Genomic DNA, 14,844 nt, shown 5'->3' with positions numbered 1-14,844 from the left:
TCCAACCATCTCATCCTCTGTTGTTCCCTTCTCTTCTAGCCTTCAATCTTTCCCAGTATCAGGGTCTTTTCCAATGAGTCAGTTCTTCACATCAGGTGGCCAAAGTATTGGAGTTTCAGCTTCAGCATCAGTCCTTCCAATGAACACCAAGGACTGATTTCCTTTAAGATTGACTGGTTTCGCAGTCCAAGGGACTCTCAAGAGTCTTCTCCAACACCACAGTTCAAAAGCATCAGTTCTTTGGCCTCAACTTTCTTTATAGTCCAACTCTCACATCCATACATGGCTACTGGAAAAACCATAGCTTTGACTATATGGACCTTTGTTAGCAAAGTAATGTCTCTGCTTTTTAATACTGCTGTCTAGGTTTGTTATAGCTTTTCTTCCAAGGAGCAAGCATCTTTTAATCTCATGGCAGCAATCACTGTCTGCAGTGATTTTGGAGCCCCAACTAATAAAGTCAGCCACTGTTTCCACTGTTTCCCATCTATTTGCCATAAAGTGATGGGACCAGATGCCATGATCTTTGTTTTCTGAGCGTTGAGTTTTAAGCCAACTTTTTCCACTCTCCTCTTTCACGTTCATCAAGAGGCTCTTTAGTTCTTCTTTGCTTTCTGCCCTAAGGGTGGTGTCATCTGTGTATGTGAGGTTATTGGTTTTTCTCCCAGCAATCTTGATTCCAGCTTGTGCTTCATCCACCCTGGCATTTTGCATGATGTACTCTGCATAGAAGTTAAATAAAGCAGGGTGACCATATATAGCCTTGATGTACTCCTTTTCCTATTTGGAACCAGTCTGTTGTTCCATGTTCACTTCTAACTGTTGCTTCTTGACCTGCATACAGATTTCTCAGGAGGCAGGTCAGGTGGTCTGGTATTCCCATCTCTTGAAGAATTTTCCACAGTTTATTGTGATCCACACAATCAAAAGCTTTGGCATAGTCAATGAAGCAGAAGTAGATGTTTCTCTGGAACTCTCTTGCTTTTTCAATGATCCAATGGATTTTGGCAGTTTGATCTCTGGTTCCTCTGCCTTATCTAAATCCAGCTTGAACATCTGGAAGTTTATGGTTCATGTGCTGTTGAAGCCTGGCTTGGAGAATTTTGAGCATTACTTTACTAGCATGTGAGATGAGTGCAATTGTGCGGTAGTTTGAGCATTCTTTGGCATTGCCTTTCTTTGGGATTGGAATGAAAACTGACCTTTTCCAGTCCTGTGGCCACTGCTGGGTTTTCCAAATTTGCTGGCATATTGAGTGCAGCACTTTCACAGCATCATCTTTTAGGATTTGAAATAGCTCCACTGGAATTCCATCACCTCCACTAGCTTTGTTCGTAGTGATGCTTCCTAAGGCCCACTTGACTTCACATTCCAGGATGTCTAGCTCTAGGTGAGTGATGACACCATCGTGGTTATCTGGGTCATGAAGATCTTTTTTGTACAGTTCTTCTGTGTATTCTTGCCACCTCTTCTTAATATCTTCTGTTTCTGTTAGATCCGTATAATTTCTGTCCTTAATTGTGCCCATCTTTCCATGAAATTTTCCCTCAGTATATCTAATTTTCTTGAAGAAATCTCTAGTCTTTCACATTCTGTTGTTTTCCTCTATTTCTTTGCATTGATCACTGAGGAAGGCTTTCTTTTCTCTCCTTGCTATTCTGTGGAACTCTGCATTCAAATGGATATATCTTTCCTTTTCTCCTTTGCCTTTAGCTTCTCTTCTTTCTTCAGCTATTTGTAAGGCCTCCTCAGACAACCCTTTTGCCTTTTTGCATTTCTTTTTCTTTGGCATGGTTTTGATCACAGCCTCTTGTACAATGTTAGGAACCTCCATCCATAATTTTTCAGGCACTCTGTCTATCGGATCTAATCCCTTGAATCTATTTGTCATGTCCACTGTATAATCATAAGAGATTTGACTTAGGTCATATCTGAATGGTCTAGTGGTTTTCCCTACTTTCTTCAATTTAAGTCTGAATTTGGCAATAAGGAGTTCATGATTTGAGCCACAGTCAACTCTGTATATTATATATATATATAACGTATATAAATATGTATTGCATTTATATTTAAAAGAAAAATTGTCATTAATTTATACTTATTCATCTGTTAAATTCAGAATATCCCTATGTGGGCCAAAATACCCAATATCTAATGCTAAGTCTTATTAAGAAAGATAGGCAGTCCGATGGGTTAGTGCACTTTGTTTTTTTATTAAAAGAGATTTCTCCCAAACTGGTATTTTCATTTATGCTTTTGTTTGATGCTTTGGAAATATGATCCAGGGGAAAGTATCATGGTAACAATTGGGTTGGATGAGGACTATATACTCCTTTTATAAACTAGGATAATTATTATTATGAACATAGGCCCATTCTCACACAGATCAATTGTAAAAAAGACTTCTTGACGTTCTTGAAATTGATTTCTCAAAAACATCCTTCAGTGATATAAGGATGTCTTATGCATTTCCAGGGGTACCAGTATGCTGGTTTAGAGACTGATGACTTAACGATGTACTCTCAGAAACATCCTTTCTTTTGTGAATAAAATTTTCAGTTGCCTGAATTCTTCAAACATAATTTCTATCTCCTTCCCTTTTCAGAACTTTGACTTTTCCTTGATGATATTGATCTCTTTGAACCCTCTTAAGAGGTGACTGACAGTAATTATGAAAAATAGTATGTAGGTTCCTCAAAAAATTAAAAATAGAATTATAATATGATCCACCAATGCCACTTCTGGGTTATGTGAAGAAAATAAAAACACTATCTGCACCCCCATGTTCATCATAATATTTACAATACACACTGTAGCCAAGATATGGAATTGACTTTAGTTCACTTACAGGTGATTTCTTCATCACGTATGAATGAGAACCTTGCTGGGTAGAATATTTTTGGTCATAGGTTTTTCCCTTTCATCACTTTAAAAATGTTGTGCCACTCCCTTGTGTCCTGTAGAGTTTCTACTGAAAAAATCAGCTGATAATCTTATGAGACTTCCCTCGTATATGGTTCATTGCTTTTCCTTTGATGCTTTTAGTATTCCCTACCTTTCCAGGCCAGGCTTCAGCAATATGTGAACCGTGAACTTCCTGATGTTCAAGCTGGTTTTAGAAAAGGCAGAGGAACCAGAGATCAAATTGCCAACATCCGCTGGATCATGGAAAAATCAAGAGAGTTCCAGAAAAACATCTATTTCTGCTTTATTGACTATGCCAAAGCCTTTGACTTATGGATTGCAATAAACTGTGGGAAATTCTGAAAGAGATAGGAATACCAGACCACCTGACCTGCCTCTTGAGAAATGTGTATGCAGGTCAGGAAGCAACAGTTACAACTGGACATGGAACAACAGACTGGTTCCAAATAGGAAAAGGAGTTCGTCAAGGCTGTATATTGTCACCCTGCTTATTTAACTTCTATGCAGAGTACATCATGAGAAATGCTGGACTGGAAGAAACACAAGCTGGAATCAAGATTGCCCGGAGAAATATCCATAACCTCAGATATGCAGATGACACCACCCTTATGGCAGAAAGTGAAGAGGAACTCAAAAGCCTCTTGATGAAAGTGAAAGAGGAGAGTGAAAAAGTTGGCTTAAAGCTCAACATTCAGAAAACGAAGATCATGGCATCCGGTCCCATCACTTCATGGCAAATAGATGGGGAAACAGTGGAAACAGTGTCAGACTTTATTTTTCTGGGCTCCAAAATCACTGCAGATGGTGACTGCAGCCATGAAATTAAAAGACGCTTACTCCTTGGAAGGAAAGTTATGACCAACCTAGACAGCATATTCAAAAGCAGAGACATTATTTTGCCAACAAAGGTCCATCTAGTCAAGGCTATGGTTTTTCCTGTGGTCATGTATGGATGTGAGAGTTGGACTGTGAAGAAGGCTGAGCGCCAAAGAATTGATGGTTTTGAACTGTGGTGTTGGAGAAGACTCTTGAGAGTCCCTTGGACTGCCAGGAGATCCAACCAGTCCATTCTGAAGGAGATCAGCCCTGGGATTTCTTTGGAAGGAATGATGCTAAAGCTGAAATTCCAGTACTTTGGCCACCTCATGCAAAGAGTTGACTCATTGGAAAAGACTGTGATGCTGGGAGGGATTGGGGGCAGGAAGAGAAGGGGATGACAGAGGATGAGATGGCTGGATGGCATCACTGACTTGATGGACGTGAGTCTGTGTGAACTCCGGGAGATGGTGATGGACAGGGAGGCCTGGCGTGCTGGGATTCATGGGGTCGCAGAGTCAGACACGATTGAGTGACTGAACTCTATTGAACCCTGTATAGTAGTTACCTACATTCATGTCCTACTTCCTACCTAGAAATGATTTATATTTTATTTATCTTCTGTTTTAGTAGTCAGAGAAGTGCTTAGTTTATAGTCAAGTGGCAACAAATTTAGGGCAGTTGTTAATATTTGTTAAGAACTCCCTATTCAGGTGTTCTGTAATTGAGCTCAATTAAATTTGTGATTAGAGGGCTAAAATATTCTGATCTGAAATTTATTTTGTTCTTGTTATTTTGGCCTCATGGCGTGCAGGATCTTAGTTCCCCGATTGGGGAATGAACTCACGTCCTTGACAGTGAGAACAAGGACTCCTAACGACTGGACAACCAAGGAAATCCCTGAAAATCCTTTAATCTAGAGTGTTCATATAATGTTTAATAAACCAGTTCCTGATACTATTGAATCTATAATCTTAAAATTCTGAAGATTAAATGGTAAAGTGTTTCTTGCACTATTCCGTCTCTGACACTTCAGTTTCACTAGTTGTAAAAAATTAGAACTGTATCAGTTAACACTAAAACAATAGTTTACACTGTTTTTCCTTCTAATGCTTTTACTTTCTATCACATTTATTCTTTTTAGGCTGAAGAGAATAGATTAGTTGTTCACTTTAATTTTTAGTGTTTAACTTCAGTTTGATAAAATATTTAAACAAAGGTACCAAGTGAAAAATGAGGTTGCTAAAGGTTAATGTTTTGATGCTTTTTAGTAACTATTAGTGCCACTTCTGCATTTTGTCAAAATAATACAACTCCATTCTGGCAGGACTCAGAAGAGCTACTAACAAAGAATTACTCGATTTAGTTAAAAAACAAGAAAGAACAACTATACTCCTTCATAGATAATTTTCAATATACCCATTCTAACTCTGGTACTAATAAAAAAGGAAATGCCAAGTATTTGTAAGCACTACACAGAAATTTATAAGCATTACATAAAATTTTATAAACACTATGTTAAAAATGTGAATAATACTTTATCCTTACAATTAGAGCCTGAGCTGATGTGTTAATATCCCATTAAATAAAATAGGCTGATAAAGCTAAAACAAAACTAAATGGTCTGCACAAACCATGTGCATTTCTATAACATTATGCCAAATAGGAAATGCCATTAAGGAAAAGGGGAAGTATAATGAAAAGAAGTCTTAGAAGACTTAATTCTGTATTTTAAAGTGCATTTATACAAAATATCTGACAGCCTAAAACCAAAGGTGAAATTTCCAGGTAAAGACTGTGAGTATTGTAAACAGTGACTTTCAAATTTTCTCTGATATTATTCAGCTCTTTAATTCACACAAAGGAGATTTACCTGGCTGTTTAAACCAGGTGATTTTTTTCTCCCTCAAAATGAGAACCCTTAACAAGTTGTCCTGTACCTTTGCCACTTTGGAGGAAAAAATAATACTTTTTTCTCTGAAGATTTTCACTAGTATTATAAGAAAATACTGGGCAGTATTAGTTTAAAAATTCTCTAGATAGGAAAAATTTCCCACCTTTGAAATTAAGATTGTTATAATAATTAATTTTTCATTGATTATTTTATTAATAAGATCTTAAAAATATATACTCTTCTGCAAAAGCTGAGTGAAGAAATATCATGAAATATTATTTACTGTTAATTAGAAGCCATACATTTTTGGAGCTGTAAAATAAACCAGTGCTAATCAATAAGATTTTTTTAATGTATTAAGTATAAGTTATAAATACATAGAAATGTCCCTACTATTACCTACAATTTCTGTATTCTGAAAGGACTGTACTATTGATACATTAATATACTAGAAACAAAATAAAAATGAAGAGGAAAATATTTTAGAGAAAGTATCAACTTTGGGTTCAACAGGCATTTATTGATTATATCTTATGTGCAAGTGACTGTATTAAGCACCAGGGAAATAAAAATAAGCATGGTCTCTGTATATATGATTAATTCATTAGATAAATATGAATAAAACCAATTTATAGCCCAGGGAGTAAAAGCACTAATAGATACATAAACAAACTGTCAACTACCAGTGCTCAGTTTTCCTCCCACAAAATAAGAATAAATAAATCTTGAATTCAAAACAGAAGGTGTAAAATAATGAAGTCCTTAATTGGGTATTTTGACTTTCTTTAAAAAAAAATGCCAGAGGCATTACTTTTTTACATCTTTACTTTCACTGCCTGTATAGGTAACTCAGCTGTTTAGCATAGCTGCCATTCATTCTTAATTTATTTGTTTATTCAAATCAAGAAATATTTATTGAGCATTTATTGTGAGTTAGGCCCTGTAATGGGCACTAGGAATGCAATAGTGAAGATAGCCGCAGACCAAGAGTCCAATGGGATAGTAACAGAAAAAGATCATTGATGGAATCAGCCTAAGAAGCCATTCCTTCTCTATAGCTACAGACTGATGCCTTAATCAGTTAAGTGCAATGGTGAACTAGAGAAGAAACTCAAAGCACAGGTTCAACTGATGATCAGCCACTAGCATCATTTACATATATATAAAGTCTGCATCTCATCATTATCCCTTATATTTTGAACTAGCATTCTAGTTTTTTGCCTTATTTTTCTAATAGTCTCAACTTTATAAAATACAAAGCCTTGGGGAAAAAAATTACAAGATTGGAGCATATTTTCCTATAAATCACTTAAAGCTTTGTGGCAGTCTCATTAAAATCCAGTAGAACAATCTTTTGGAATTGAATATTTAAATCTAATTTTGTTTATGGATACACAAACTGATAATTTTGCTTGTACACTCTTTTAAGCATATCATAAACTGTCTCCCATGCTATTTTTTACTCAATCAACTAAAAGTTAAATAGAATAGAAAGTATTCTATTCAAATAGATGTATCTAAAGGCTTGATTAAATAGGAATCTGAGTTTTATAGCTTATAGATATAAATAAGCTGCTGAAAATTCTATTTTTCATATCAGTGAAAAGTGTTGTTAACAGAATTACTCTTGTTTAAAAGAATTCAGATAACTACACCAAGAGAAATGCTGTAGGTCTTCAGTATTTTTTCATAATAAATGGAAAACAACAACAAAATAACTTGGAAACTCCTATGATTAGTTGCAACAGCTTTTAAAGAGCGGATTCATGTCAATGTATGGCAAAACCAATACAATACTGTAATATAATTAGTCTCCAATTAAAATAAATAAATTTATATTTAAAAATAAATAAATAAATAAAAACTGGGGGAAAAAAAAGAGAGATGTTATTTTGCCCAGATCCTATTCTTTGTTTAAATTTTCTTTGACATGCATTTTATAAATGATTAGAGGTTGTTTCTGTTTAATTAATGAAGCTGATAATGGTTAAATAGTAAAGTGGGGGTAAACAGTTCAAACCCAGATCAAGGATGAAAAGCCAATTATGTAGAAATGATCCAGCTGTGCTAAATATGACTTCCTTTTACTATTAAAAATCTCAAAAATGTTTTAAAACACTTGAGAAAAAAACCCCAAACCACCAATCTTGTAACTTTCTTACTGTTTTGTTTAGGATTGAAAGCCACAGGAAGTATAGTTTTCAAACTCAATAAAACAATTCCAAAACACAAAATGAAATTCATTTGATCTTAACAGAAAATGAAAATCAGTGCAACTTTGAGACGATCTTTTTGTTTGCTTAACATGAACCTCAATTATAGATTAAAGACTTTACTGTTTTTAAACTGAGGTAAGATTCATGTCACAAAATAGTAACCATTTTCAAGTGAACATTCCAGTTATACTTAGTACATTTCAGTTCAGTCAGTTCAGTCGCTCAGTCCTATCCGACTCTTTGCGATCCCATGAACCACAGCACACAGGCCTCCCTGTCCATCACCAACTCCCAGAGTTCACCCAAACTCACGTCCATCGAGTCAGTGATGCCATCCAACCATCTCATCCTCTGTCGTCCTCTTCTCCTCCTGCCCCCAATCCCTCCCAGCATCACAGTCTTTTCCAATGAGTCAACTCTTTGCATGAGGTGGCCAAAGTACTGGAGTTTCAGCTTTAGCATCATTCCTTCCAAAGAAATCCCAGGGCTGATCTCCTTCAGAATGGACTGGTTGGATCTCCTGGCAGTCCAAGAGACTCTCAAGAGACTTCTCCAATACCACAGTTCAAAAGCATCAATTCTTCAGCGCTCAGCCTTCTTCACAGTCCAACTCTCACATCCATACATGACCACTGGAAAAACTGTAGCCTTGACTAGATGGACCTTTGTTGGCAAAGTAATGTCTCTGCTTTTGTTGTTTTTTTTTTTTTTTATGTCTCTGCTTTTGAATATGCTATCTGGGTTGGTCATAACTTTCCTTCCAAGGAGTAAGCGTCTTTTAATTTCATGGCTGCAGTCACCACCTGCCGTGATTTTGGAGCCCAGAAAAATAAAGTCTGACACTGTTTCCACTGTTTCCCCATCTATTTGCCATGAAGTGATGGGACCAGATGCCATGATCTTCGTTTTCTGAATGTTGAGCTTTAAGCCAACTTTTTCACTCTCCTCTTTCACTTTCATCAAGAGGCTTTTGAGTTCCTCTTCACTTTCTGCCATAAGGGTGGTGTCATCTGCATATCTGAGGTTATGGATATTTCTCCTGGCAATCTTGATTCCAGCTTGTGCTTCTTCCAGTCCAGCGTTTCTCATGATGTACTCTGCATAGAAGTTAAATAAGCAGGGTGACACTATACAGCCTTGACGTACTCCTTTTCCTATTTGGAACCAGTCTGTTGTTCCATGTCCAGTTCTTTTTTTTTTTTTTTTCCATGTCCAATTCTAACTGTTGCTTCCTGACCTGCATACAGATTTCTCACAGGCAGGTCAGGTGGTCTGGTATTCCCATCTCTTTCACAATTTCCCACAGTTTATTGTGATCCACACAGTGAAAGGCTTTGGCATAGTCAATAAAGCAGAAATAGATGTTTTTCTGGAACTCTCTTGCTTTTTCCATGATCCAGCGGATGTTGGCAATTTGATCTCTGGTTCCTCTGCCTTTTCTAAAACCAGCTTGAACATCAGGAAGTTCACAGTTCACGTATTGCTGAAGTCTGGCTTGGAGAATTTTGAGCATTACTTTCCTAGCGTGTGAGGTGAGTGCAATTGTGTGGTAGTTTGAGCATTCTTTGGCATTGCCTTTCTTTGGGATTGGAATGAAAACTGACCTTTTCCAGTCGTGTGGCCACTGCTGAGTTTTCCATATTTAGTGTTGTGCAACTAGCACCTCTAGTTCCAAAGCATTTTCATCACCCAAAAGGAAAGCCCATACCCACTAAACTGTTACTTCCCATTTGCCCCACCCCCAGCTGCTGGCAGCTACAAATATATGTTCTGTCTCTGTGGATTTACCTCTTCTGGATATTTCATATAAATGGAAACATACGATACGTGACCTTTTGTGTTTACTTTCATTCATTTAATAATATTTTTGGAATTCATTTATGTTATAGCATATAACAGTATTTCTTTTTATGGCTCAATATTTAATTGCATGTTTACTTTTTTTCATTTATTTTTGTACACCACATAGCATGCAGAACTCCCCCAACCAGGGATCAAACCCATGCCCCCTGCAGTGGAAGTGCAGAGTCTTACCCACCAGACCATCAGGGAAGTCCTCATACCACAGTTTATTTATCCATTCAATTATTGATGGACATTCATATTGTTTACATTTTTGGCTAAAATGAAAAGTGATGCTATGAACATGTATTTATTTAAGTTCTTATCTTTAATTCTTTTGGGTATGTACTTAACAGTAGAATTGCTTGGTCAGGTAGCAATGCCATGTTTAACTTTTTTGAGGAATCACCAAATGATTTTCCATGAAAATGCTGAATCATTTTATGCTCCCATAAGCAATGCAGGAAGGTTCTAGTTTCCCTGCAGGCTTGTCAACATTTATTTTCTGTTTGTTTGTTTTTTAATTATTATAGCTAGCCTATGGCACCCCACTCCAGTACTCTTGCCTGGAAAATCCCATGGACTGAGGAGCCTGGTGGGCTGTAGTCCCTGGGGTCGCTAAGAGTCAGACACCACTGAGCGACTTCACTTTCACTTTTCACTTTCATGCATTGGAGAAGGAAATGGCAACCCACTTCAGTGTTCTTGCCTGGAGAATCCCAGGGACGGAGGAGCCTGGTGGGCTGCCGTGTATCGGGTCGCACAGAGTTGGACACGACTGAAGCTACTTAGCAGCAGCAGGGGTGGTGATTAGGCACCTCATCACTAGCTACCTTAGGGATGGTGATGTGGTGTTGGTTCACATTTCCGTGGTAACTAATCAAGTCCTTTGCCCACTTTTAAATTGAGTTTTTTCTTTTTGCTGTTGATTTATGAGTTCTTTATATATTATGGATACCAGACTATTATCAATATATGGTTGCAAATGTTTCTACCATTCAATAGATTTTCTTTTCACTTTACTGGTAATGTTCTTCAATGTACAAAAGTCTTTAATTTTGGTGAAGTTCAATTTACCTATATTTTATTTTGTTACTCATATTTTTGGTGTCATATTTAACAAACAATTTTTAAATCCAGGATCATGACAATTTATTCTTATGTTTTCTTGTAAGAGATTTATGATTTGGATCTTGATGTTTAGGTCATTATCCATCATCACCCATTTTTGAGTTGATTTTTTTGATATGATGTGAAGTAGGGGTTCAACTTCATACTTTTGCAAGTGGATGTTGAGATGTCCCAGCACTATATGTTGAAGAAACTATTCTGTCACCATTGAATGATATTGGCACCCTGTCAAAATCATCACTGTATGGGCTAAAGACTAGCTTTTAAATTCCTTCAAAACCAAGTGGACTTTTCCATCTTACAAAAACAATTCTGAAATATTTGAAACCAGACTAATGGGGGTGTGAGGATTTTCCAAGTATCCTAACAGGATGTGGCAGTAAAGAAGATTTCTGTAGTGGAAAAAGCATCCTCTTTAGACTACTTAGCATTTGAATCACACCTCTGCATTTACTTGTCATTGATCTCAGACAAATAATATTATCTGCTTTTACAGGACAAGGTCTAGAAGTTCCTTAGTTGAATTAATCATTGTGGTGCTCATCATTAGTATGCTGCCAAAAAAATGCAGTTATTGTTTCTGAGCATTGTTCTTTAACTACAATGACAACTGTGGGGGAGGGGGTCCACTGGGTCTTTTTTCCATGATAAAATATCTTGTACAAGAAAGAAAATTGGTATTTATTTTTTGATGCACGTGCTGTTTCCCCCACACCTTCGACTTAGTGTTGTGTACTCATACTAACTTATGAAAGCCAATTGTGTGCATCTCTTTCTAATTCTATGTTTATATGACATCATGTTGATAACTTAAAATTGGCCATGCTAGAAGTGTATATGGGGCTTCCCAGGTGGCTCAGTATTAAAGAATCTGCCTGCAGTGCAGGACCCAGGGTTCAACCCCTGGGTCAGGAAGATCCCCTGGGAAAGGAAATGGCTACCCACTTCAGTATTCTTGCCTGGAAAATTCTATAGACAGAGGAGCTTGGCAGGCTACAGTCCATGGGGTCGCAAAGAGTGGGACATGGCTGACTGACTAAACTGCAGCAGCAGCAGCAGGAATATATACACCGAGGAAATTCTCAAATGTTACAAATCAAGCTTTTTTTCCTTCTCCATTGAGCTGGTTCACTAGACCACTGCTGCCTCGTCTAACCAATTTTAAACAACTCTTTAAACTCAATTTAAGTGAAATCTCACTTCAGAAATCTTCACTCACTTCCCCAGGTCATGTACCTCCTGTAAGGTCCGGAGTTAGAAGAAGCGAGGTTCAGAAAAAGAACGAGACTGGCACTCTACAGGAACAGATCACCTCTAATGAGGCGAGAAGGGGCAGCAGTCAGATTAGTGAGCTGCTGCACTAACCCAAGAAAAGAGTAAGTATATATAGGCATGTATGTAGAAAGCTACTGTCTTAAGGGGGCCTGTTGTTTTCCAAGGTTGCTAGGAGTAGTTATCTCTTAAATGGCTGGGGCAAGGAGTTCTGGAGATGGGCCAGAGGCTGGGCCGGCTTGGAGCAGGGCGTAATCAACCTAATGTCTATTTTTTTCTTCTGGTGAGAAAGTTCTTTGTTTTGTCTAGAATGGTGGGGAGGACCTGGAGGGCAGTTTTAACTCCAGGCTACCTTGGGCCATGCAACTTTCCTTCATTCCAGACCTTAAGGAATATATATAAAATATATATATATAAATATATATAAAATATATATAAAAAGAGAAAGAGGTGTTGGCGCTGTTAATGTTCAGGGCTTCTTCGTGCTGATAAATGAGGGTCAGGGGTTTGTAGTCTGGGAGGAAGGAAGTCCAAGGCCTGTAGTGTTGATTTTTTATTCTCGCCATCAGGGTTTCAAGCAAAAGAACAGTCTTGACTTGGTCTCGAGAGATGGCCCGAATCCGTTCCTGGAGAAACCTTTGAAAGATATTGAGGAGACAGGGTCCAAATAAGAGGAATAAAATAAGTACCAATGGTCTCAAGAAAGGGAGTAACCAAGGGAGGGCTTGTTGGAACAGGTTTTGGGGAGTGTAAAGGTTTTGTAACTCTTTTTTGCAGTGTTCAATTCTGTCTCTAAGTTCTTTGATTCTGCCCTGGACTATGCCCGTTTCATTAACAAAATAGCAGCAGTATTCCCCTAGAAAAAGGCAGGTCCCCCCCTTTTCTGTGGTGAGAAGGTCTAGGGCTCACCTATTTTGTAGGGCCACAGAAGCCAATGAGTTAATTTGCCTTTGGGCTGAAACGAAGGACTCTGCTACTTGCTCCATATCCTCATTAAGTTCTTGGGACAGTTAGTAGTAAAAATGGGCCGAGGTTTAGATGCCCCCAATCTTGGTGTCCAGGGCTGCTGCTATGGCAGTCCCAATCAGGAGGGGGGCTATGACAGCTCGTCTTTTTCTGTGGGAGCATTTTCCTTGGGGATAGACTATTTGTTTTACCTCTTCTTCTTTGAGGAGTGTCTCCAGTGGGTAATAGGATAGAAACATGTTTTTTGTGTTTTTTTTGCAAAGGCCGTTTAAGACAAAGGCAGTTTAATGTCTTAAGAAACTTGTATCATGCACAAAACTCTCTTCTACTTACCACAAACCTTTTTTACACTTTCTGTATTCATCACTTTATTTGCCCGAATAGCCATCTGTAAGCCATACCTCTTTTTCTCTTAATAAAATGTACCACACATAGAACTTTCTTCTTGGGTTTCACTTTCCACAAACCTTTTTTACTGACAGACAGAGAACTCAGTTTTGTGCTTTAAGATTTAAAAGGTCACTTTGCCCTCATTTTTTTTTTTTTTTAAATTTTGGCTTGAAGTTGTACTAATCTGTCTAAGGCTGACATCTCAGGCAAAGTGGGTTGTCTATTTCAAAACATGTTAAGAGTTAACTACAGGCTTTTGTCTAGGCATGTTTCTGTTATATCAGGGTTGGAGCTGTTGGGTCAGGAACAGTTGTAGGTTGTGAGTGTCCAGGTCATTCAGCGTCTTCTCGGATGGCTGACAGAGGTTGTCGCTGGGTGAATTTTAAGGAGGTGGATCCTGTGAGGGAGACCTGATAGGGGTCAGTTAAGGAGGGCAACGCAGGATCGGAGGTGACCCGTTTTAGGCGAGAGGTGTACCCAGGAGGTGACCTTCTTGAGTTTAGCTGCAGTTGGGGTAAGGAGGATGATTTTGAATGGTCCCTGCCACTTTGGGGTTAGGTCACCCTGGGGATTATCTGACAGATAGACCATGTCCCCATCTGTAAAGGGGCCAAGGGGGCTTGGGGATCAGGGGCAGGCAAGTTGTGGTTGACGTATTTCCAGAGGGCATTGCAGAGTTCCGCCAGCAGAGGGGAGTGTAGGAAGCTCGGTATGGGAGGAGGTTCAGGGGGGAGTCCAGGAGGGAGTATGGGCCTTCCATACATCACCTCAAAGGGGCACAGCCCCAGGGGCTTTCTCGGCAAAGCCCACACTGTGAGGAGAACAATCGGCAAACATTTAGTCCAATCCAGATTAATTTGGTAAGAGTGTCTTTGATTATTCTATTCATTCTTTCTACCTTTCCTGAGGACTGGGGATGATATGGAATGTGAAATTTCCAGGGTATCTGTAAGAATTGGACAAGTTGTTGGGTGACCTTGGATGTAAATTCTGGGCCCTTATCAGACTGGAGGGATGAAGGCAGGCCAAACCTGGGGATAATTTCTCTGAGGAGGATTTGGGCCACAGTGTGGGCTCTTTTGTTTGTAGTGGGAAATGCTTCTACCTATCCCAAAAAAGTGTCCACAAGGACCAGGAGGTATCTAAATCTCTGAACCGGGGGCATATGAGTAAAGTCTATCTGCCAATCTTGCTCTGGGAGGCTGCCTCGCATTTGATGGGTTGGAAAGGAGGTAGGTTTAAGGTTGGAATTGGGATTAATACATTGACATGTTTGACAGGAGCAGGTAAGGTTATCTAAATATTATTGGTCAGCAGTGGATATGGGGAAGTGGTTACAGAGGAGCTGTTGGAGTGTCTTGGATGAGGGATGAAAGAGTGAGTGTAGATAAG

Source organism: Bos indicus x Bos taurus, chromosome 3 (genome assembly GCF_003369695.1).
Source record: "Bos indicus x Bos taurus breed Angus x Brahman F1 hybrid chromosome 3, Bos_hybrid_MaternalHap_v2.0, whole genome shotgun sequence".
NCBI lineage: Eukaryota > Metazoa > Chordata > Mammalia > Artiodactyla > Bovidae > Bos > Bos indicus x Bos taurus.
The sequence above is the reverse complement of the archived record's forward strand: the minus strand, read 5'-3'. Positions refer to the sequence as shown.